Here is a 24,538-nt window from a genome sequence, read left to right as displayed (position 1 = left end):
ATTGATATTTAAGTACAGAATCCAAAACTGATCTTAGTTTTTCTCTCAGTCATTTGAATTCTGAAACATCTAGGATTATAGTAATGCAGTACTATTATCGTTCAGAGTTATTTTTTATCCTGAATACAATCCCCAAATTAAAAGTAAAATAAATCAAAATATGAGGGTCCCCTGTGTAATTGATTAAAATAATATTACAAGAAAATAGTTCATAAAATTTATTGAGATTGTAAAGAGGAACACAAATCAATCAAGATTTTTTTTAGTTGGAAAAAAAAAGTTATGGAGGATAATGATGTCCAAAAAATAACCCTCGATAACTAGTTCAATTTTCCAAATATGCCAAAAATTACGTAATAAAATCTTCCAAAATTCGAATTTGAAAATAAATTATTTATTGTTGAGAGTAATGTTAATAAGTTCAGAATCCATCATTTTGTGGTATTCATCCTAGATATTGAAAATTTTCTTGTGATGGGGAAAAAAAGGAAAATAAAACAAATTGAAAAGTTATTTAGAAAATGACAGATATTTCGGTTAACTTTTAATTTTATGTGTCAAATTTATTTGCAAACAAATCATCTAAAAATCCAATATTTCATTGTCTTTTAGCATTTTTTTGCATCTAAAAAAAACAAAGATGCAATTTTTACCGATTTCATAATTTACCCATAACTTTTTTGATTTGGAATAAATTTAGAAACCGTCTGTTTTGTAAAATTCTTTTTTGTGAAGCTAATAACTTTTTTATTAACAAACTCAGTCCCCTATCTAGTCTCCTTAGGTTCCAAAAAACAATTTTTATGTTTTGTATATAGAATAAGACCCCCTTATAGGATCCCCCTTCCCCTTCATAGAAAAGTCAGCACCCTGTCTGAGACTGACCAGGTTGAAAGAGGTCCCCTTGTGGAGACACATACACACGAAAAGCTATTATATATATACAGATTATTATGATCTAATTATTAGTTATAATCAATTAGATGCATTTTGTTTGAAGTAAATTTAATTAAAATAATATAGAATTTAGAAAAAACAATGTAATAAAAACATACGACGAATGAGTTCAGTTATAATATTATGTAAATAAATTAGTTTTTTTTTAAATAACTTTTTTATGAATTAATAATTACTTATTAATTTATTTTGGAAAAGTAATTAATATTTTTATTCATGTAAGGTAATCGCAAAAAAGAAAGCAAATCATATTGAAATATTGAATAAAGTTTAGTTAATATATTATTATTATAATTAAAGAACATAACTTCGCTTCTCACCCTTTTGGTAAGATCAAAGTGTCTTGCAACTGTTCTCATAACCTCAATATTTGATACAAGGACCATGTGTCCTCCTCCAAATTAAACTTATTTCTGTTAAGGGATAGATGTGTGGCGCTTTCACTGTCTCCACTATGAGTAGACCTGGTATTGCAGTACCTCCACAAAATTTAACTTAAAAGGCTTGAAAAAATTATGGAAAAATATATTGAAAAACTGATATTTGGAAATATTTTTTTACAGAAATTAGAAATATAGATAGTTGTGTTAAGTAAAGAGACGTAACATAGATAAATACACACTTATTTGATAACTTGATTTGGTGCAAATTATAAGGAATCAGAGTACGTGGGATAAAGTAATTTAAGCTTCTCTTTATGCATCCAAAAATGTAGGGCATATGTAGATTTGTAAGAAAATATGCCGAGCCCATATATTTGAAAAAAAAAAAAACAAATCGAGAAAGGAAGCTTATAATTTAAGGAGTGTTTTGGAGGAAATCAGCTTTTCTGTCATACCAATTTATTGGATTAGCTATAAAAGGAAGGTAATAAAGTACAAAAACTCACTTCGTATCTTGCAAGGCTATAGACTAGAATTGCTTCGATATCACTCCTTTTGATTATACTATGAGTCCAATAATGAATTACATTTATAATTCTCCAAAAATTATGTGTATTATTTTTGTCTTTCATGAGAAGGGCCCAACATTGCTGTACTATATACTCAGATATTTTCTCCTCAGTTATGAAATAATAATGTAGAAAGATTTGCAAAATAAAAAAAACTGTTGAGATTGCCAACTTTAAAAAAATTAAGTTGTGAGAAAATGCTCAGAATTTACATTAAAAGGATTAGTCACAGTGTGTCACTTTGAGATTGGCTAACTGATAGTAGGGAAAACCCGTTTTTTTGATTTTTCCTCAATTAATATTTCAATCAATTCATAAAAATATTAATAACAGTAAATAATTTTTTTTTATTCCATCAGTGAACCAATCTATAGTGTCTTTGAAATTAATTAAGCTCTTTGATTACTTTCTATTGAGGAGAAAATATAATAAATAAATCAGATGAAGTTTTCAAAAGTAATAATTAAATTACAATATCATTTCATTATTTATTCTTGTTATTAGAATAAATAAGGTCCTTTATTGAAAATTAGATAACCCTTCGTTACCTGCTAATATAATCAATTCCATAAAGTTAAGGAAAAATAATCATACCTATCTATTTATAGACATATAAATATTTACGTCTCTGAAATTAGTTTGTACATTAATAAAGCGTTTTGACTCACGTCAATGATTCCAAAATAAACCAAAAGCGACAACATGTTGGAAATATAGCTATTGAACAAAATTGACACATTTCAACAAAAACATTGCTCTACTTTTTCTTGCTAAAAAAATATTTTGACCTGTACTTGACTTGTTGATCACAAATTTGTTAAAATAGTTTTGATATCAAATCTCGTTTTAGATAATTTTATAATATTTTTAATAGGTTTTATTCAACTTTTGAGTAAGAAAAGAAAACAGTAAGCCTCATGAAAATAGATCTCTTCTATGCGAAATATATTTTGATTTCAAATCGGGTTATTAATTCGTATCCAGACTTCTATACAGAGTTGATAATTCAAGTTTCTAGAAGGGACTAGAGCCGTCACACGGATTTTTATCTGTAGTGTACTAGCATAGTATGACATTGGAATGGTTTATTGACTTTTTAAAAATCTGAATTTTGTATAAATAATAATTTTTGTTCTTAACATTTATATTTTTATTGCATACCTTTGTTGTACTCCAGACTACCTGTAGCATAAGGGCAGACAAAATGTGGCTTTCTAGCTCGCCAGGATCTGAACCCTTTGTACAACTATGTCCTGGAGAGAGAGTTCAATAAATGGGCACATAAAAATATTGACTCCTTGTGGGCTTCCATTTTCGAGGCAGTGGCCAACATAGACAAGGAGTTCCTCATCAAGGCTTGTCCCAGATTCAGGGCGAGCTTGCAGGCTATGGTTAAAACTGGAGGTTGTTGGCTTGAGTGATTGACTTCTTTATGGACCCTGTCATGTAAGAGTGGGAGATTTGTGAATTGCATGATTAATTTTGGTAATAAATTTGAAATGTACATTATCCTTAAATTTTCCGGATTATATCCCTACGCTGTAGTTTCAACATTATAGAGATATTTGATATAGAACCAAACAGCATTTTTTCTTTTTATTTGGTTGATCAAAGAAAAACATCCGGTTCTTACACAGGTTAATGTATTAGTCACATTTACAATACATATGAATGTTTCACGATAAGAATCTGTGGGTGCTAGGAAAACTGCACGGGAGCAATTGCCCGTGGAAGATTCCCCTGGAGAAAATTGCCAGTTAGTAAAGTGACCCCTATTTTTTTCAAACTTCATTATGAATAATAACACATTATACTTTCGCTTAACATTATTTATGACAAATATCTAAAAATATTTGTATGTTATGATGTATGAGGATAAATGATATATACGAGGATATGGACTTTAAATATAAACTTTTTTTAAATTGAGGAAAATCCAGTATGACTCTCATATTAATATATTATTATACATACATATACACGGAACATCTACATTAACGGTCATTAAACCTATTGAGTAAGTAGATACATAACATTTGTTCTATCCCCAAGGGAGTTCATTCAAGTGTGAGTAATATTATTGCAATACCTTGTAATTTTTTAGCTTAGGGCCTCTTAAAATAAGATTTATTACAAGTATGTTTAAATATTTGTCATAATTAAGCAAATTTATGATTTTTTATTGTTCATCATGAAGTTTGAACAAACTACGGTTAATTTTCTCCAGGGCAGTTTTCTACGCACGGAATCTATGATATACATACATAATCAATTTTGGTATGATCCCATGTTACAATCCAAAAAAATAGAATTATTATTTTAAGTTTATATTTGTCGATTATAATAAAAATTCAATTTTATCTTTAAAATTATTTCTTATTGCTCTAATACAATAAAAAAACTTTACTTTTTTTATCATAACATGCCAAACAAATTAATTAGGAATCATTATTGTATATGATCCTTCTTCATCATTTTTGAATATGATTGATTAGTTTTCATTGAGTTAAATTGAAAATAACAAGCATCGATGATTTATAGAAATCACAATTGCAATGTTTGCAGTTCGAAAAGAACAAAAATATATATATACCAAATAACTTGTCAATCATTCTTATAAGTGGCAGGGAAATCAAATGATCCCGAATTAGTTTGTAAGGAGATGTGGCACTGAAAAGTAGTAATACCCTTAAAACTTGACTTTTTTTAAAAGGCTTTAAAGGCCAAACCTTTAGAGGTTGAAACTTTCAAGGATCATCTTTGCATTCTACTGCTTAAATAACTTTAATAATTGTGGGTTATAGCTGCGGACATTCCAAGACTTTATTTTGTTGCATAGTCTAATATAAAATACCTAGTTCTTTATTTCTCAAGAAATGCTATTTAATTTCTGGTTTTAAATCAATAAATGATTTTTTTTACACACGTGATGTTAATTTACTTTTCATGCAAATTATGAATTTGTTCCAAATCTTGATAAAAAATTGATTAGTAAATAATTATTACAATTTTATGTATTTTTTGCCCACTAAAAGCATTCATTAAATAAAATATTATGAAAGTTGTTAAAAGCACTTGGAAAGATAAATCAAATTTACTCAAGGTTGTTATATACATATATTATTCTCTATTAGAGTGTATGATTGTGCATCTCTAAATACCCATAATACCATTAGTACTGTGGAAATGAATGAAAAAAACGGTAACATTTGAAATTACACATCCTGCAAAAATACGTATATATAAAGGACATTATGTAGAAAATTACATTGCAAGAAAAATGCAGCTTTTTTAATAAGTTAAATTTGCACTTTGTATAAGGAAAAGTGCATTTTTTGCCTATTTTGAAATGAGATCTTTTTACTTTTTCTATAGAAATGTACTATTTGAATAATAAAAGCTAAATTCATACTTTCTTAAAAAATAAAAATGGTAGATAAATGCAAATAATATATCACAGCTTTGTTTCCTAAATAAATATTTATGAAGAAAGATAAAAGTATTCTAATTTTGATTCGCAAATGTATAGTTTTACATCAAAATCAATTGTCGTTTTTTTTAGTGCCTGAATAATATACTTTAAAAAGCATTAGCATTGATTAAAAAAATAAATTAGGTGAGCAAAAAAAAGGTAGCTATTTCATTCATTAATGTATTTTTTCTAAAAAAAAAAAAATATTTGGAATTAAAATGAGCGCCAGATTGAGTAAGAGCGGAAAGGAACTCATAAAATGGGGGAAGTGAGTAGGAGTGCACTCTTGATTTCTTGCGTGCTAGTAAAAGTATGATAATTTGCTTCTTAAACATTAAAAAATACTTTCGTGCCCATAACTGAGGTTCCTAAGTTGTTATCCTACAAGATCTCGGAAAATATTTTGTAATTTATGTGATCTAGTTATTATATATAATTAAAACTATTTCAAGCTAGTATTACCTAAGAATACTTCGAAAAGAGGGTGATAAGACAGTTGAAAGAGTAATTAAACAAAAACATACATAGGGGAGAGTGAGGATACATGATAAAAAAGAAATATATTTTTTAAACTGTCATAAGTTTCACAATTAAAACGATAATTCAACGCCTGGGCGATATGACATAAGGTAGTTACTTAAGACAAAATATTCCAAAGTATTTTTGATGTAGTTTAATAATTCATAGTAATTTATTGGTATTTTCGAAACTAACCAAAAGTAGGATATTAGAAACACCAGGAGCCGACATGACACAGGGTCTATAATTTTAAGCTTTGGGCAACCCGGGGCTTATATTGATTTGGTAAATAAAGGAAGACATTCAATTGTAGAAGAATAGGGTGTTTAGATAACTTTACATTTGAAGGTTATTGACAGTGTAACATTTCTCCTCCGTAAGAATTATCCTCACTCTCCCCTTTGTATATAAATTATGTTAATCTATTCACACATTTTAGATAAATAATGAAAAACCTAATGAGTAAAGATATGATGTTTGTAGTGTGCAAGAGAGAATAAAACTGTAAATTTCAGCTAGAAAATACGATTTTGTTAGGGGCTGACTGGAGTGACTATGGATGGCTCACCATTAATAAGGGCTGTAAAATACTACAAAATTAAAAATATATTTTTTCAAGGTAATATTTTTTTTATTAGAGTAATTAAAATTATTCATAAATTTGTGACAGATCCCGAATTAATTGATGTTCACCATTATACGTTATTTGGTAAAGTTATAACTAAATATTCATTTAATGGTTTGTTCAGGTACTTCGATGGACATAATTCATTTTTTTATTTCAGTTAATCTTTTCATTTTTCCATTCATTATTTTAAACAAAACAATGCCCTCATTATAAACTCTTATACAAATTTAGTCGGCCACGAAATATTCCTTGTCTTCTCTTTTCATGTATCACTGATGTGACTGCTTGATTTTTTTTCCTAACATCTTTTTTTTTTACGTAACAGAATTAACCTTGAGAAATCAATTTATAGGGTGAGCTCATATAGATTTTTATATATAAAGAGTAATTTATGACTCTCAGATTACTTTTTGGGGAAGTTTTACACACTTATTCAACTAAACTTAGAAAAAAAGATGGCATGTGGTTACCGTTTTTTCCTTAGTTTTAGTTCTACATTTAAGATAAAAATGTTTTTGGTGAATAATAAAAAGAAATGAATAATTGGTTTATGTAAACACAGTTAACAATTTATCGAGTCAGAAATTTATAGCAATGAAATGAAGACAAGAATATCATGTATCTTTGAACAATTAATGTATATGATATATCCTTGTGTTTATATGATGGATTTCTCAAACCTATTAACTCTAAATATAGTTGCTCAAGAGGATTTAAAAAGTGATAAATGTTATATCTATTAAAAAGTAATAAAATACAAATGTTGAATTATTCGATGTAAGTCCTTTTCCTTACACTACTATTCTAATTGAATAAAATAAGAGACTGGATGTGTCATATGTTATTTAATAAAGTAAAATATTAGATATTAACTCAACATTAATATGATACATAAGCCATAATCATAAAATTTAATTATATAAAAAATTACATACAATAACCTATCAGTAAATATAGAAAATAATTTCAAGGTTAAAAGGGATTTTCATTTGCTTAAATCAATCTTCATTAATTAAAGACCTGAATACTTCTATGTTCTCTAGGAATTAGGACAAAAAAAAAGCTCTGAGATACTTTATCTTCAACAAGAAATGCTTTAATTCCAATATCTACAGGGTGGATGACAGGATAAAAATATATCTTTAGAAGAGAACCAAACCAAGGTAAATCTAATACGAGAATAAAGATGACACTTTCCTTGGGTAGGATTGTATCCATCCATATATAAAAGAGAATATCTTTAAGGTTTGAAACTATGAGGGGATTAATTTACTTTCAGATTCAGAAAAAATGATCTGAATGTGAAATATAAAATATATATATATGTTAATTAGGTACTACAACATTATGAAGTTATAACCATAATCCTAAAATATATAAAAAATTAAAATTTGAATGTAAATTTAGTTTGATAATTGTTCACCCCCAAGATCATTCTTCATTCATTAACACCAATAATGTTTTTCAAGACTTAGGACCAAAGGCAGATATAGGGAATCGAAGGAAGATACTTTTAACTTGATCATCCATCTCAAGATATATTCGGATTTCGTATTCTACGAGGGATGACAGGATAAAAATTCATCAGAGGAAAATTACAAGGCTTCCTAAGATAGTATAGTCGACTATTCCTTGCGAGGAAATTCCAGGATTTCAAAAATGAGGAGATCCATTCTCAATGAGTAGGAATTTCAATACTTCAAATGTTATTAGTAATTACTTTATTTGAATTTGTACAAAGTGTGGTACGAATTTGTTACAATTTTTGGATTTTTTTTGGGTATGAAGTTTAGGGCAATTCCATGTGAATTTCAACCTAACCATGAAAAAATGAAGAAGCCATATTAATAACAAAAACTAACTTGAAATTTATCATCAAGGTCTATATTTTCTAATACGAAATACATCTGATCATAATATTGATGCAAATAAATGTTTTTCTAACAAGAATGAGCAGATGTAAAACTGTAAACATTTAAAAAAATCACCTATCAATGTATTCTAACCAGACTTTTCATCAAGAAGGGCTGTTGTGTTAATACATAAATCAGTTATGTACTTTATGCCTATCCATTGGCTGGCAAAACGTGCTGCTATGATGCCCATTTATGGAACAAATCATGTAATATCCATAACGTTTTTTTATGAAACGTAATCGTAAAAATGCATTTTGAAAGTAATGCCAGCCAAACTTTCCAAGCTAACTTATATAGAGATGACATATTAGCAACAATTTTCATCCTGGTCTTATTTTATTTTTATTTCCGAGCGTTATGGATAATAAAAAATTGTTCAAAATTATTGACATTGTTAAAAATATCTTGCAGAAACATCCCCACATGAAGCGGATCCGCATTTTTAACAACTGCGCACAACCCAGTTTAAGAACAAATATATATCTACATATTCCCCAACCTCCATTTTGGGTGGCATTTTTTTTTTTGCTACAAGCAATGTTAAGAGAATAGTCGAAGGTGTGGGAGACACATGGAAGTGGGCTGTCAGTGCGGCTGTGGTCGGCTGACAGGCAATTTCCACACTGCTGCCAATTTTTCCAAGTTGCTGCACAGAGGTACCCAAACGTCAATATCAAGGAGGTGGCTCCTGAGGAGATTAAGAACTTCACCACAGACACACAGGAGTTAGAGGCCAAGACGGAAGATGTGCCACCCTTTATGGCATAAACCTCATATTGAGGTTGTGGGGACGGATAAAATACAAAATGGGACTCTACTGCTCAGACATCAAACCTGCACATTTTCTCTCTTCCAACACCAGAACCTAAGACGTCTCTTCTACACATGCTTCTATTGTGCCATTGAAGAGGCCAGACACACACCATCTGTCTCCTCTGACAAAAACAACTATGGCCTACCTCTCATCAAAACAGGGGATTGTGTACTCGTCAATTTCAGAACAAACAGATCAAACAGGCAGTTTATAGGATTGATTACACGGAAAGAAAAGAAAAAAAAATACAAAAGGGTCGAAATTCAGTTCCTACGTAAAAATGAGGTGTCTGGTTTGGTCTTCACGCTCCCTGTAATAGAAAACAAGTGCTTGATTAATTTTTATCAGATCGTTAAACATTCATATGGATATGAGAAAGAGATACCATTTCTACGAATTGGTCCAGATAAAGTGTATTAGACTGATTATCATAAAAATATTCCGTATGTTTGTTGTTGGTTCCATTAATTTGTATGTTCACATTTAAAATATGATTTTATGTTTTCATTATGTCTATAGTATGAATTTAATATGTTTTAGGATTAGCTTTTTAGCTTGTCCAAAAGAGATAAAAATCACCAAATAACACCAAATAATAAATCCCTGTATGTTTTGATAGTTGTTTTTGTGATATATTGTGGTCTTAGTATAAAAACATGTTATCTGACAAAATCCAATATTTTGACCTGAAATTATTTTTATTAAGACCTACAAAGAAGGATCATGATTCTATGTTCTATTATGAAAAATGTCGATTCATTATCGTATTATGTGCAAAAATTAAATACATTATTTGATGTCTGTCCCAATTCTTTAGAACGAAATGGTGTTATCTGATTTTCTTATCAATTGTTAAAAAAACATAATTGGGATGACTATTTTTTCTTGTTTACATTTGAAAAAGAGGAACTAATATACTATTAGACAAAGAAAAACAAAAACAATGTCGATAATTGGTACAAAAATGAATTATTTTAAACGATGGGTATGCCCTTGTATGGATGGATGTGAACCTTGGCTAAGTGAAACAACAGTTTATTATAATAAACTGACATCACGGTTAGTTAAACCAACAAATTTGGCTGAACCTAACAATAATTTCTAGCGTCCGTACTGTACAGACAACACCTATCCTACTGCGGCGTTACCGTTTTAATATACATTATTATAATGACAGGTCAACGAACTCTAATCTACTTCTGGCATAGCTAAAGTACTTGGATTGGTACTTGGGTTAACTTGTTCCTTCGTTTACTATCATAAATAAAAAATAAGTCAGTCTTACACCACGAGGAATCCGGAAAGCATCGTTATTTCCCAACACTAAACTACTAATAAAATGCCACTGACAGATAGCAGTAACCGAAAAAACACACCACCGATTAAAAGCCAGGAACGACCAAAGAGATATGGTGATCGGAAGCTGTTAAGGTGAAAAAAGCAAGAACGAATGGTGAGACCTTCACATATCTTATAACGACCATTTGATTCCTTCTAGGTAAGTACTAATTGTTGCATGAACTACTCGTAGAATTTTGACACTTTAATTAGCTAATTAATATGAAAAATTATAACTAGATTAGTTAAAGCTTATTCAGGGGAGATGTCTATATTTTCTTCATATAATTTTACTTCGGATGCTCAAGTTACCTATGTTAATGGATGCAAGCACAATCTATAAAATGTTTTGCTTTTAACAGGACGGTTATAGCAACGAAGACCAACCATATGAGATGTAAGCTAATATTTGGACAGAAGTTTCTTTGTACCGAAAATGTACAGCTAGTATCAGGAGAAGACAGTGGCTTAAAATCTCCTTGTAGTAAAACAGTGGAAGTACAACCAAATATTTACCACTGAATACAACATCGGGTTTCCTAAGCCTAAGAGTGATCGGTGTGTTCAGTATACTGAATTCTATGTCTTGTCTTGTATGATGCATCAAAAACAGATTTGAGCACAAAAAATATGTCGACGGCAAGGATTAGGGAACTAATCTCAGGAAAATTGACAAAGGTATAAATGGCCAAAAAACTCTTGTAATCAGCTTTGATTTGGAAAATATTTTTGCTCTATCCTGCACAAGTTTTTCTTTTCAGTTTTTTATAAGTGAAAACCCAACTGCTACAATTAAATAGCTGTACGAGCAAGAAAAGACACCCCATTTTCAGCTGTTTGGGCGGAAACCACTTCTGGACGAGCTGGGAATGATCTAGCGATTGCACTAACTCATCTTCTAAATATCCCAATGCAGAAAACACCATACTTTGGTCTGATACTTCTATCGCTCAAATTCCATACCAAATTTTGAGCTATGCTTTCAGTTATTTATCTAGTCAAAAAAAAAAAAGATCAAATATATTATTCATCACTTCTGTGCGCCTAGACATTCAAACATCCAGGATATTGATAACTTACACTCTAATACCGAGCATGCTCTTCGTCACAAAAAGATCCACTCACCATTGTCACTTGGCTGCCTTCTCAAGTTAATCAAATCTTCGGGTCAGGATATGTATGTGTTAAGGCTCAGACCAAACGATTTTTGTTTTATAAAGCTGAGTGTTCAGCAGCTTGCATTTATAAAAAGTTGGATACACTGCTGTTAAGGAGATTATATACAGATCCACAAAAATCATAGATTTGAAGATAAAGAAATATCGAAAAAAAACCTGCATCAAGTGTCGAAGTACTAAAACCTATCGAACGAGAGCAAACTTCATCAAACCACTGTCCCAACCCAAGAAGCAGCTAACGTGCAAAATATTAACAAAGAAAAAAGCTGACGACATCAGATCGTTAATATAATTCATAAAAAAAGTATACAATTTGATTTAATGGTTTGTAACATGGCCTTTGACCCTTTTTTAGGTTCCTTTAATTGGTCAAATGGAATTTCACTAATTAAGTATACATAAGTAAACATTATAGTATTTCGAATACTTCATCTAGCCTAGGAATTGTCTTTGAAGTCCATATACATCATGTATATTTACTTCTCTTGAAACGACCGAAACACGAACCTACAAAAATTGAGGAGTTTAAGTGAATAATTTCCTCCGAGAACGCGTTGATGATTGAGCAACGTCGTTCTATTTGGCATTGATAACTGTCTTATGTTAAGTTATATTCTCTCAAGTCTTGTCACATCTTTATTAAAATACTTTTCCATGCCTAGTTACAAACTTCAATAAATTCGTTTTCATTAAAAAGATTACTGTGATTGACTTTGCACTTCAACCCATGCTAGAGATGCTGAATTACAAGAATGTCTTGATTTTATACTTTGGATTTTATTTCAGTTGAGATATGCTGAGCTTGAAGTCTGATTACTTAAGATTATCGTCCTATATCTCCATATAAATTGGTACCTTCATGATGCCTTGATTTTATATGGACAAAACATATCCTTGGATAAACATTAACTCAAAAGTTTGATTTTCTTCATATTATGGATTTTCATTCTCTGATTACAAAATATTTTTTTATATGTCTAAACATTTCATATAAAAGTATATGATTCCAGATAGACGCCTAGCTTTTTCATGATATCGAAATGAGGAAATAATTTCAAATGATAATCCCTAATCTAACATTGTATGTATGTATAGAATATATTAGTAGGGGACTATGTAAAATTGTAATTTCTATGAATTTTCACGTCTGTATTTTTTTTTTTTTTTGTATTTGCCAATCTGAATATGTTTTTTATTTTCTTAAGCTATTGTTATTATTTTTTCATTCTTGAGCAGAAAAAATCAAAATATAAAGTGCTAATAGATGTGATCAACACATGAAACACAAAAAATAATAGGTACTTAAGATTAGTTGAAGAGATAAAAGTTCTTTTTTTCGATTTCGAATAGAATTGATCATCATGATCGGAGTAATTACTTCTTATGTACAATGTACATGATAAATATCGAATCAGATAAATGCTTGTTTTCTTTCTCTGAAAGCGGCAATCTAATTAAATGCCATGATATCTAAGTTGTTTTAAAAAGTAAAAGCCGAGTTTTCAGCGTGATTTTTCAATTTTTGTACCCAAATAATTTTTTAACTTTATATTGACTATTTATTTTTTTTAAGTTTTTTGTTATTTTTATGTTAAAAATAGGTTTTTATAAAACTAATTGTTGAATATAATTTATCTGTTTGTCGTAGACGTTACTCTAACAAGAGGTTAATTTATTTTATTTTTATATAAAATGTTACTTTAATTGGTAAGATTGAGTTGCCTGATTCAATATAAGTAATATTATAGTATTACATTTACTTTATCTGACCCATGAATCTCCTTTGAGGTCCATATACATAAAGTCTCTAAAAATGAGCAAGGTGATTTACTACGCACATTGAGTTGAAGAGAATAATTCCTGCCGATCGCTTTGTTCATTGAGCCATGCCGTTTTATTTGATTTCTAAAGGTTTGATAGAGGGAGGAAGTATAAAAGGACTGGAATAGCTTCCTGGCTGGAGAAAAGGTTACAAAATCTAATTTGGTCCTACAAATAGCTTTTGTTGTAATTGATTAGAATTTATTTTTTGAGATTGAGGTACTAAACTCCAAAAAATTGATGAGGTTTAATAATAAATATCAGTCCTCTTCAACAAAGTTTTTTGGCATTTGAAGTTGCTCTTGTCCACATTTAACTGTTTTTTTCTGTCCGTTTTCTAAGGGTGGAAAATTTCTCAATTTTTCACCTTCTAAAATTTTAATTGAATAACTTAATTGTTGAGATAAATTTGTTCTATTTTAAACCTTATCGTAAACTTTATCTACAGTAAGCATAAATAGTTTTTTTTTTTTTTTGAAAATGTGAGATTATGTGTATGAGAGCATAACAGTTTTCTCATATCGAATAAACCAGCAGTGTATAGAGTGGGTATCCAAAACTTGCTCTAGCATGATTAGATTACGAAAAACATGATTTTATAGAATGAGGAAAAAATAACTCAAAACCAATTGCTGTTATTTTGTTCAATATGTCTTCCTTCACAAGCAATAACAGCTTACACACGCTGGGGAACAGATTGACAGCTCTTGATGATGAAGGTCGTGTCCATGGCTTACCACATTGTACTGATGACAGCTCTGAGCAAATCCTAATTTGGATGAGAGGTGCAGCAGAGATTTTTGCAATGTCCCAGAGGTTGAAGTCAGGGCTAGTGGAGGGCCACATGGAGGCAGGCCATAAGTCAACCATATTGTTACTACATAAGTTTTGGTTTTTCTTGGCTGTATGGACTGTAAAGGATTTTTTGATATTATAGTGAGTCTGGATGGAGATACCATCATTTTTCGGGACTTACACCGGTACGGAGGAGATTGCACACGTGCTACCTTTTTTGTTGTTGCTCGGACATTTGTACACTTAGAGAAAAGGGATCAAGACAAAACATGCATATTTTTATTTCAGATATCCTTGAGCTGCGTAATGAAACCTTTTAATTAAAAATTAAATGGTATTACAAGCATTGGGAACCCACTCTGGAAAGGTTAAACAAATGAGCGAAAAGATTGAATTGTGTAATTAGCTTAGGCAATTCAGGGCTTGTCTTGTTACTAGAAGACACAGTTTGTGATACCTAAAAAAATAGAGGATGAGAAGGATATTATGAAATTCAACGAGCAAAAGTTTGATAATAACAAAATAACTATCTTCGTTGCTATATAGTATATCGTCATTATAATTTTTTTGCACGTTTTACTCTACATGTTACGTTAACCACGTGCTTAAAATTGTCGTAATAGATCGAATCATCAATGTTAATAGAAGCAGAATCAAGCCAAAATCCGAAATCCTTTATGATTATTTAATTTATACTTCAGGACCAGAGCTTTCTCATCATTTCAGGAAATGCATGAATTGATTCTTCCATTCTTTCATACTATTATGTTTCCCCACTGTAAAATAAAGTCAGCTGCTATTTACTTGCTTTTTTTTTTTGCATATTTCTCTATTTCTATGAACGTCACAAAAGTCCATATTAAATGGCAGAACTTTTATTGAATTTGACCAGGAATCGAAAGAAAAATATTTTTTTTTCTTTCATAATCTTAATACTTTTCTTATTAGCATTTCATCAAAATATACATATTTGTATAATTTAATTTTGAAATCGAATTCATTTTTGCTGAACATTTAAATCAAAAATTTCTGATTTAATGCATCTGGAGCAAAACAAATTTAAATATTTAAATATATTTTTTCATTTGTTTAAATAAGTATAATGCGTAGGCTTGTATTTTTATACTTGACTACGTAAACAATCATATAACCTAAAATATTATATATACCTAATATAATTTTGAAGAGTTATGTCTGTTTTCTTTTGACGTTTAGACTCTAAAACGTCTTAATGAATTCAGTGAATTGTTGGCATGTAAGCCCATGATGACACTCAACTAAACATCTGTTATTTTTTCATGTACTAAATCGTTTGTGGGATATAGTTAATCCTATCACATCTCATGAAATTCATACGTGATCATCATTTTCTGATTTTTTTTTTCAAAATAGAATCTTTCTCCAATATATTAAATATTTTTTAATGAAAAGTTCTGTCAAAATAAAAGATTTTGAATTCTTTTAAATCCAAACTTCTGAGTTTTTGGTTAGAATATGGATCTATTTTAGATTTGCAATACTTATCATTAAAACATAGGATTTACAGATGATCCCCATAAAACACAGCATTTTAAGTTATCTATAATAAAGTAATGCTAATTTTAACAAATTAAAAAACACATTCATATTAATTAAATTTAGTGACTAATTTTGAAGGATAAAGGGCAACAATCAAGTGGTTTTTACTTCAGTAAAAAGAATAAACCTCCAATTAAAGTGTAGGAACACATGTTATATACTTTAACAAATGACAAATTAAATTGTACTTACGGTCGTGTCAGAAGTTTTGTTTAGAGTGAAAGCTAGCTGATAAGTTATATTTTCATTTTTAATAACGGGCAATTTTGATTTGGCGGGAGGGGTTATTTTTTAAATCATCTAGTGACGCTACAAGTACCGGTTTAATATCACTTTTGTAGAGTGCTGTTTTAAATACGTCAATATACCGGTATCAGTAAAATGCAGGTAGACCGAACAACATTAGTATGCAATATTCGAATGTTTAATGGATTTAATGCAGGCATTTTACGTAGAAAATACATATTTTAATTTCCAATTTGTTAGCTAATATATTTTTTTGCGTTGATGGGCATAGACGTACCGGAGCTATGAGGTTAGAAATATTTTAAGACCGACAATACCGGGTGATTGAAAAACAATTTTTTAATCACCTGGTATATGTGTGTGATTGTATGTGTTCAAATTACAAAAAGAACAACTCAGGTAATTCAGGTATACTTTAAAAAAATCAATATATATATTTTCTAACTTTCAGCAAATTGGAGCTCGGATTTTTTTTTTTCATAAGATAAAATCCAGTCAATCTTAGGACCGCTCCTAATAGTCCTTAGAGCTGATCCTTAAGACTATGAGTACTAGGACTAACTAAAAAATCCGATATAAAGATAAGTTACATCATCCAAGACCGAACTTTATAACTTTGTAAGACCGATATGCAGTTCTGAACTGGATGGGACTACAGTCTTCAATAATAAAGTTATAATACGCAATAGATTTTTTTTCTTTTTCTTTTCTTCCTTTCTTCATTTTCTCACTTCAGAAATTAGCGTTTTTATTAAATATTCGTACCTAAAGCTTTAAAAAAAATTAGCAAAATGTATCTGTTAGCTTCAGTAGATTCATGTTCGTAGTCAAATATGTATATTTTTTTATTTGTGTCATTCCTGCATAGAAGTAAGATCTTACTTCTATGACACAAATATCCATCATTAATTCAATTCGGAGTCCAATAAGGACTTGCGTATAACTCCCCAGAAAAACTTCAGCGTTACTTATCTACTTATCAATAGGATTATATTTATATAGTTTCTTTCTTTTTTGGTTTTCTTTGAGAAAAGTTTTCTCATGCCCTCAATTTGATCAAATAATCTTGAGTCAGTTTTATTGTTGATAAAATCAAAAACAAATTTTTTACATTATGTTTTACACATTTTTCAACCAAGACTAAATAATGCAAGGGACATTGATCAAGAATTATCAAGAAACAAATGCTTGCAAGCCTTTTTTTCTTCTTTTTTTTTTCTTTCTTCCCTCCCTTTTCCCTTTCGAAAAGGAGACTGGCGCCATTTTAAAACCGACGCTAGGTACTTCACGTGAGGTCCCTGACGTTCTTCCGATACGTCTATGTTGACGGATATCATAGTCATATACACGTATAATAAGTATATTATGCTATTGTTAAAGCAGGACTATTAAAATACTCATATTATAAGCTAAGCTACAGTTAGAAAAGCTCCAATAAACTCGTTAACATAGTTTCAATAATCTGCCACATGGACCTCATATTATTTAATTATATTTCTACTCTTGGGGCCTTGATACAAGAAAAACCCTCGAAGGGTCCTTACAGACCATAGGGCCTCAGTTGATTAGCCTAGCTCTACAAGATAGTAAGAAAAGGACGTATTCGGGTTATGATGGGAGATTAATCTAATAAAAGGTGTCGTTTGAAAGTAAATTCTCTTTATATCTGTTTATGATAAAAAAAAATGTTAGTCGGAAGAAATATATTCAAGCCTATTTATATATAGACTCGTTAGGTTTTTACAAAATAATAAGTTGTATCTAATATAATACATTTTATGATTCTTCTGTAAACTTTAAAAAATTAACTTGACAATGTCTTACATAAATTTTAATAATTTTACTTTTACATTTAAAAATATATACAAGTTAGTTGAAAAAAATTATATATTTTTTTCTGCATATAGTAAAAATACGTTTACCTATATATGTACACCATGAAAAAGTACAATTGATATTTTTAAATACTTTTTTAAAAGTGTTGCATGTAAGAAGAGTTTTTTAGGTTGAAATGTTATGTTCAAACTATTCAAAGCTAAGAAAAATCAATATTACAGTGAGGATACTTAGAAAAAATATGTCCATCCTATTAAAGATTAGCCGAAATTTGTAAGATAATTGTAATATAAATATAAAAAAATGTAATTGACTGGGTTCACAAAAGTCTCAGAATGAAGAATGAATGAACAAAAGAATGAAATTATAGATCAGAAAATAAAAATATTATCTGTTTACCTATTTATAAATATTCGAAAGTGAGAATTATGTAAAGGCACCAAAACACCTGAGTGCCCATATAGTAGATACATTCTGCGCAAATCAGGTCCCGTTGCCAATGTATAAAAATTATCTGTGAAAAAATCAAACACATATATGGTCGTGATGGTATATCTATGTGTAGTGTTGGTCCAAAACCCAAAAGTGTCAACTTCATTATTTGAAAAGATTTTGAAAAAAAAAAGAATTTTTTTGGGGGACAATTTTGTTTTTCTGTTTAAATGGTATCACGCTAAAACGCTACAAAATCATGGTTAAATAATAGGGAAGATCCACCCAATATTTGATGCTCCTACAACTCTGCAGAAAGATCACTATCTAAAGCATATAAAACTAATATAAATTCGCAACCGGAATAATTTTATATTTGTATCGGTCTACTTGGATAAGAAAATGATGACCTCATTGGAGTTTAAAATAACAAATCGGATAACAGATTATTGGTAGTAATTTCAGGAGATTAAAGTTTTCAAATGGTTGTAGGTACTCAATGTGCACATTCAAAGCCTTCAAGAGAAATACTTATTCTATTTGAAAGAAAACCCCTTTCCATTGACACTGTTTTCAGATAATGTGACATTAAAAGATTTCTTTCAACAGAATAATATATGGATTAAAAGTAACTTCAGTTAACAAAATACATAACAAAACTGTTTTTCTGATAAAATATTTACATACCAATACAATATAGATAATGTAAGACACTACACAGCAAATCTGATCAGCAACTTCATCAAAGTCAAGAAGATCACCGTACATCCTCCCCCTTACTTGCCTTTACTAATTGTTTTGGAAGATGCTATTTTCGGACTTGCCATAATGAATTACATCGGAGTACACCTATTATAATTTTAATTTTTGAATAACTATTCCACGTTTTGTCCGTTAGACGTTTTTTCCTTCCAAGCTTTGTTTTTTGATATGTCCAAACTCCTAATTTAATAACTTTGCCTTATGTTATTATGTATATAATCTTTCTTAGATTTATTTCTACATATGGTACATAAATTGTTAGTATGATGGAACTGTCAAGTATATTTATAATAAACTTTATGTTGATTATTTTAGAATAAGTAATATTTTTTGTAAAAAAATAACCTAGTTATATTTAATCAATTTGATATTCCTCTGATTTAAGTGATCAAAGCTGAAAAAAAAAGTCACTTTTTATCTTTTACTTCTATATATTTGAAGAATATATATGTCCTGTATAAATTTGATTTTTGAACAAAATGGAAACTACATAATCAGATTGTACCATTTTCATATTGCATTAGTGCCTTGTTTTCCATTACAAGCAGTTGGTTAATTAATTTACCACTACATATAAGTATGAGTTTTTCAACATACATGCAACATTTGTTAATTAATTTATACTTGTCTTTTCCAAAATACTTTACTTAATACAATATAAGTAAAGTATTAATTATTTACTTGGGTACCACATTACTCAAGAGTCTAGCTTAAATCGAGAGTGTTGTTCAACTACGACAGGAAAGGGCGAATATTTAGTATAGTATCAAATCTACATAGATATTAAATTTCCATTTGAGATGTTTTTGTAATCCTTGATATTTTTTATATTTTAATTGATTAAGATTATCTCAAAAACATTATTACAAAAACTTAAAACAAGTAAAAAAAAACAAAATAAATTGTAATATTACAGGAGTTTACACTTCCTCCAAAGGATGATGTTGAGTCTTCTTCAAAAATTTCCTCTCCAAATATATATTTTTTCATTGACTTTCTCACGAGAGTTTAATCGAGAAAAACTCCATCAATTATAGTACTAATTTTCATCCACCATAAGGTATGTGGTTAAATTGTATTTCACCGCCTTTATATTTTTTAATTCCCCAATCTTCTTACTTACAAGTATTAGCTTTATTAAAATAAAGAAAAAGTTTCTTCCAATCTTCCTTTTTCTTCCCATCTGGTGTGGGCCTATAATGAAAGTCCATTTTTTTCATTTCATTCCAATATATCCAACACTCTCGACGCCGGTACCATTTTCCGTTTTGATGCACTCAGGGAAAACAAGCAATTGGTCTTCTATTTTTCTAAAACCGAATATTTTGTCTTTCACCACTCTTCTAGAAAAATAGTTTGAAAAAACGTTCTTCTATTGACTTTGTGTTGAATATTCCTTCAACCTATGTCCCTAACATTTTTAACAATTTGTATATGGCTACGGTTTTGTTACATATTTCCTACACCCATTTACATTATATTATAATGTTTTGACATAAGAGTTTTTCATCATATTATCCCTCTAAAACCTTAAAACCTTGTGTTTGATTGCCTTTTCTTAATGCTTTGGGAATTTCTAAACTATTATTGTATTCCATATCCCTTATGATGGAAATATTTAATCGGGTACAAATTCTAGTTACTTTATATGCTTCAAATTTAAGCTAACCATCTTCCTCGCTTCTATTCTTGATTGTAACGATAAGTATGTTTCCTTCTTTTCACTATCTCTTAAGTATAAGGCTGCATCAAAGTTTCCTATGAACTTATTTTGGATATTTGAACTAAAAAAATAGAGTTTCTTGACCCATATAGTACTAATTTAAAATCTGCGATTTGAATCATATCTACCATACACTGAAAATTTTGCCTCAAGGTTCTTCTTAAAAGATTCAACTGCATTTTGAAATGATACGTTCTAATGAGTTAATTCCATAACTACGGATGCTCTTCGGTACCTCCATTTTTTCAATATTGCTCTTAGGAAAAAAATATGTATAATATTTTGTAATTTCGTCATAGTGTTGGATGTTCCTTTCAAATTTCTTACTTAGTTATCTTCAGCGGAAAACATGATTTTTTATGGGGAGGTGGGGGAGCTAAATTTCTTAGCAGAACCACTCACAAAAAAAAAAAAAAATACCCCGAGCCTGAATTTTCAGAAAATAAAAGCTTGAAATTTTTAAGGAGTGCGGGGTGCACCAATACTTAATAAACCAATAAACTCAAGACTAAATTTCCTTTCTGGGAGAATAGAAGGACAGAAAAAAACCCGGTATTTTACATACTTTATAATATAAATTTATTCAAGTTTTCCATAAAGGCTAGAAAAAGGTCTCTTAGACTGCTTTTGAACAAACCTATTGACAACTTCTTCCATTTATATCTTAATACTTTCATTAAAGTTCATTAGGACAATTGGTGTCAGTCTGGAGTCCTTCATGGTTGATCTCAGCACAGCCTTGATCCTTCGAAGACTAAAGAAGCTACTTTCAACTTCAGATGTTAATTATTAATGGTAGGATGCAAGCCATTCTCATTTGAGGGCAAATATTGGGATAGGTATCTGTATCATACTTGTTCAGAGCAGACAAGAGATAAATTGGTGTATCAATTGAACTTTTCCACCTTATTTTCCCCATCTTTTGCTCCACTTACAAACTTTCTAATATTTGTAAGTCTTGCTTGTAGATACTCAACTTTTTGTAGATATCTCTGCCGATTAGTAGAATAATTAAAGAAAAGGTTGTTTGACTAATCATCGGGATGTAATTTCGAATTTGCTGCACCTTGCTCTGGCTTTTACAATCACAAAATTCAATTTGTGCGTATTACATGGAATGTACAGTGTTTCTGGGTAGTGTCTTTTGATCTTTCCTTGCAGAACATTAATGTTAGATGATACACTATTTGTATTGTCATAAGCCTTGTCCCTATTATCTTCCTTTTTCAGACTCAGTGCATTCGGCCTCTTATATATCTTATCCTGCAAATGCTTAGCGGTTGTTCGCTCCACATAAGAGAATTGGTTCCTGATTTCCCAATTATGTAGCCTCTTTCCTCACTTTTTATTTAGGGGGCACGATCTACGGCAGTAGATTTAAAGCAGGCAGGCAATTTCAAGGGTGTAGATATAAAATAATATACTATATAAATCAATGGCCTACCTTCACATAAAAATAATTTTTTTCTCTTCTTATGTTAATAGTTCCTTTTTCTTTTTTTTTCACGAGAATAAATAAAATTTATTTTATTATCAAAATATGTTTTGTTTTTATTTCATTAAAGTTAAATCAGCAATCAATTCTTATTATTTTCTTTATTTTACCTGTTATTTCAGTATCACTACAAATAATGAAGGACCATAGAGCTGTAACCATATTATGCCTATATACTACAAGTGGATTCGGTCTAGGCGCTACCCCGAAAGACTGCCGTCCAAAATTTTTTTAAATTTTATTTACATACATCACATCCGTCAAAAATCATAAAAGTTTGTAATCCAATACAGAAAACATACAATCTCAAAATAATAATTATAAAAATAAAAAAAACAAACAAATCAATGTAAGAATTAGAAATATTATATGTTTAATAAAAATAATGAAGGAGGAAAAGACAAAAGAAAAACCGGTAGATAAGTAATCAGATCAAGAAGTGAGGTTCTCAAGAAAGGGCTTTATAGACCCCTCGCCCGCTAATTTCCTTTTCTCCAATATATCACTCAGTATATTATATGACGTAGTATCGATCATTCTATGTTGACATCATTACACGGTAATCTTGTTCATTAATTTTATTTTATATTTAGTAATATCACAGAAGAGCCATCCCGAATCCCTCTGGTCTAGAGAATTCCCAGGTCCGTCGGTAAGCTTTATACGAGGTGATAATTCATCATTTTACTGTAATATGACTGGGAAGAGACGGCTTCTAGGGTCTCCATTGAGGGGAGTACAGACTCTTCCCGCCGTGATGGAAAAGGCAAATTTTTAAACCCAGATATTATCCCTTGGACTTTAGAGATAATATATATTTAATATTCAGGTTCTGTTTGTTTTCGAAGACATTGTTTCAAGCCAATCTGAAGGGCAGAGTTATTGTTCGTACTTTTCACGGATTATACAATCCTCCATTTTTTTATATTAATGTTTTCCTTATTGGACTCAAAATTTGTTAAGTAATTTCTTTACTTATTTTTGAATTAAATAGTCTTATTTCTTTTTTTCACCCGGCATAATGATCCTCTGATATATCTTATCAGTGTATGTTTGTAGGTGGGGAGGGGCCATACCTCCCCTAGTCCCCTGCATGCTTTTCTGGAATGTTCTCCCATTATTAGGGAAGCTTTCTTTGAATAAGAATGCCTCTTCACTCTATGCTATCCATTGTTTCCTTCAAGTTCAAAATTTTGCAACGTAAGGCTTGGATATAGTTTACCAAACTCAATAGTTTCAGCCTTTTTTCGATGGTATTAACTTATTTTTTGGGCTGTTTAAAAATAAGTTTGACCTAAATGTGGCTTGGCAAGGTATTTATATGTCCTTCCAAATTCCATGTAGCAAACTTTCTTAGTAACAACAAACACGGATATTCAGCAAAAGTATGAGCAATTGAATTAAACACCTTACCACAGTCTTTGCAATGCTATAATCCCTAAATATTATGCAATCTGTAGCCACTCGAAATTTAGCTTTGAATTCCTTCCATCCGCAATCATTTCCTTAGAATTCTTTTTTAAATGAACCAATTTTCATAGACCAAGGAGTCATCAGATAGTGTCATGCTGCAAATGCTTTGCAAATGAAAGAATAGTTTCCCTTTTGAGAAAAAAATCATCACATTTTACAACATGATTCAAAATTATGTTACTATACTAGACTTTTCTTACATACATATCAGATGTTCATGGTTTTTAAAGAAATACCTCTTTCCCTTGGTCTGATCAATTATGTCGATTATTCAGTATGAGTCACAAATCCCATCGTTCATCCACAAATTTATATGAGCTTCCCGAATAAAAGAAGAGAACTGGACTACCTTCGAATTAATCATTTTTGTTCCAGACAAAATCCACTTCAAAATCCTGCTCAAGGAAATACAATACCTCCAATCAAAATCTGGTTTCACAATTAAATTAAAAAAAAAAATCTTGTAAGCTTTAGGCAAGATAGTAAAAACAGTGGCAAGTCCAACTCGAAGTGGTTCCTTGCTTCTTTTTAGTGAAGGAATGTATGATTTATAAAATACCTTCTTTCGGAACTAATTTTAAACTGCAATATTTGTATATTTTT

At 30.1% G+C, this 24,538-nt stretch overlaps 1 non-coding gene across 1 annotated transcript; it reads left to right on the top strand.

The window, feature by feature from the left end:
* The first annotated feature begins 1,265 nt into the window (after positions 1 to 1,265).
* On the top strand, positions 1,266 to 1,456 carry LOC121129966 (U2 spliceosomal RNA). The gene has a single exon (XR_005868585.1). It is a non-coding gene; the product is annotated as a U2 spliceosomal RNA (small nuclear RNA).
* The last annotated feature ends 23,082 nt before the right edge of the window (positions 1,457 to 24,538 follow it).

The sequence above is a fragment of the Lepeophtheirus salmonis genome, chromosome 14, assembly GCF_016086655.4.
Source record: "Lepeophtheirus salmonis chromosome 14, UVic_Lsal_1.4, whole genome shotgun sequence".
Taxonomy (NCBI): domain Eukaryota; kingdom Metazoa; phylum Arthropoda; class Copepoda; order Siphonostomatoida; family Caligidae; genus Lepeophtheirus; species Lepeophtheirus salmonis.
This window is presented reverse-complemented; position numbering and strand designations above follow the sequence as displayed.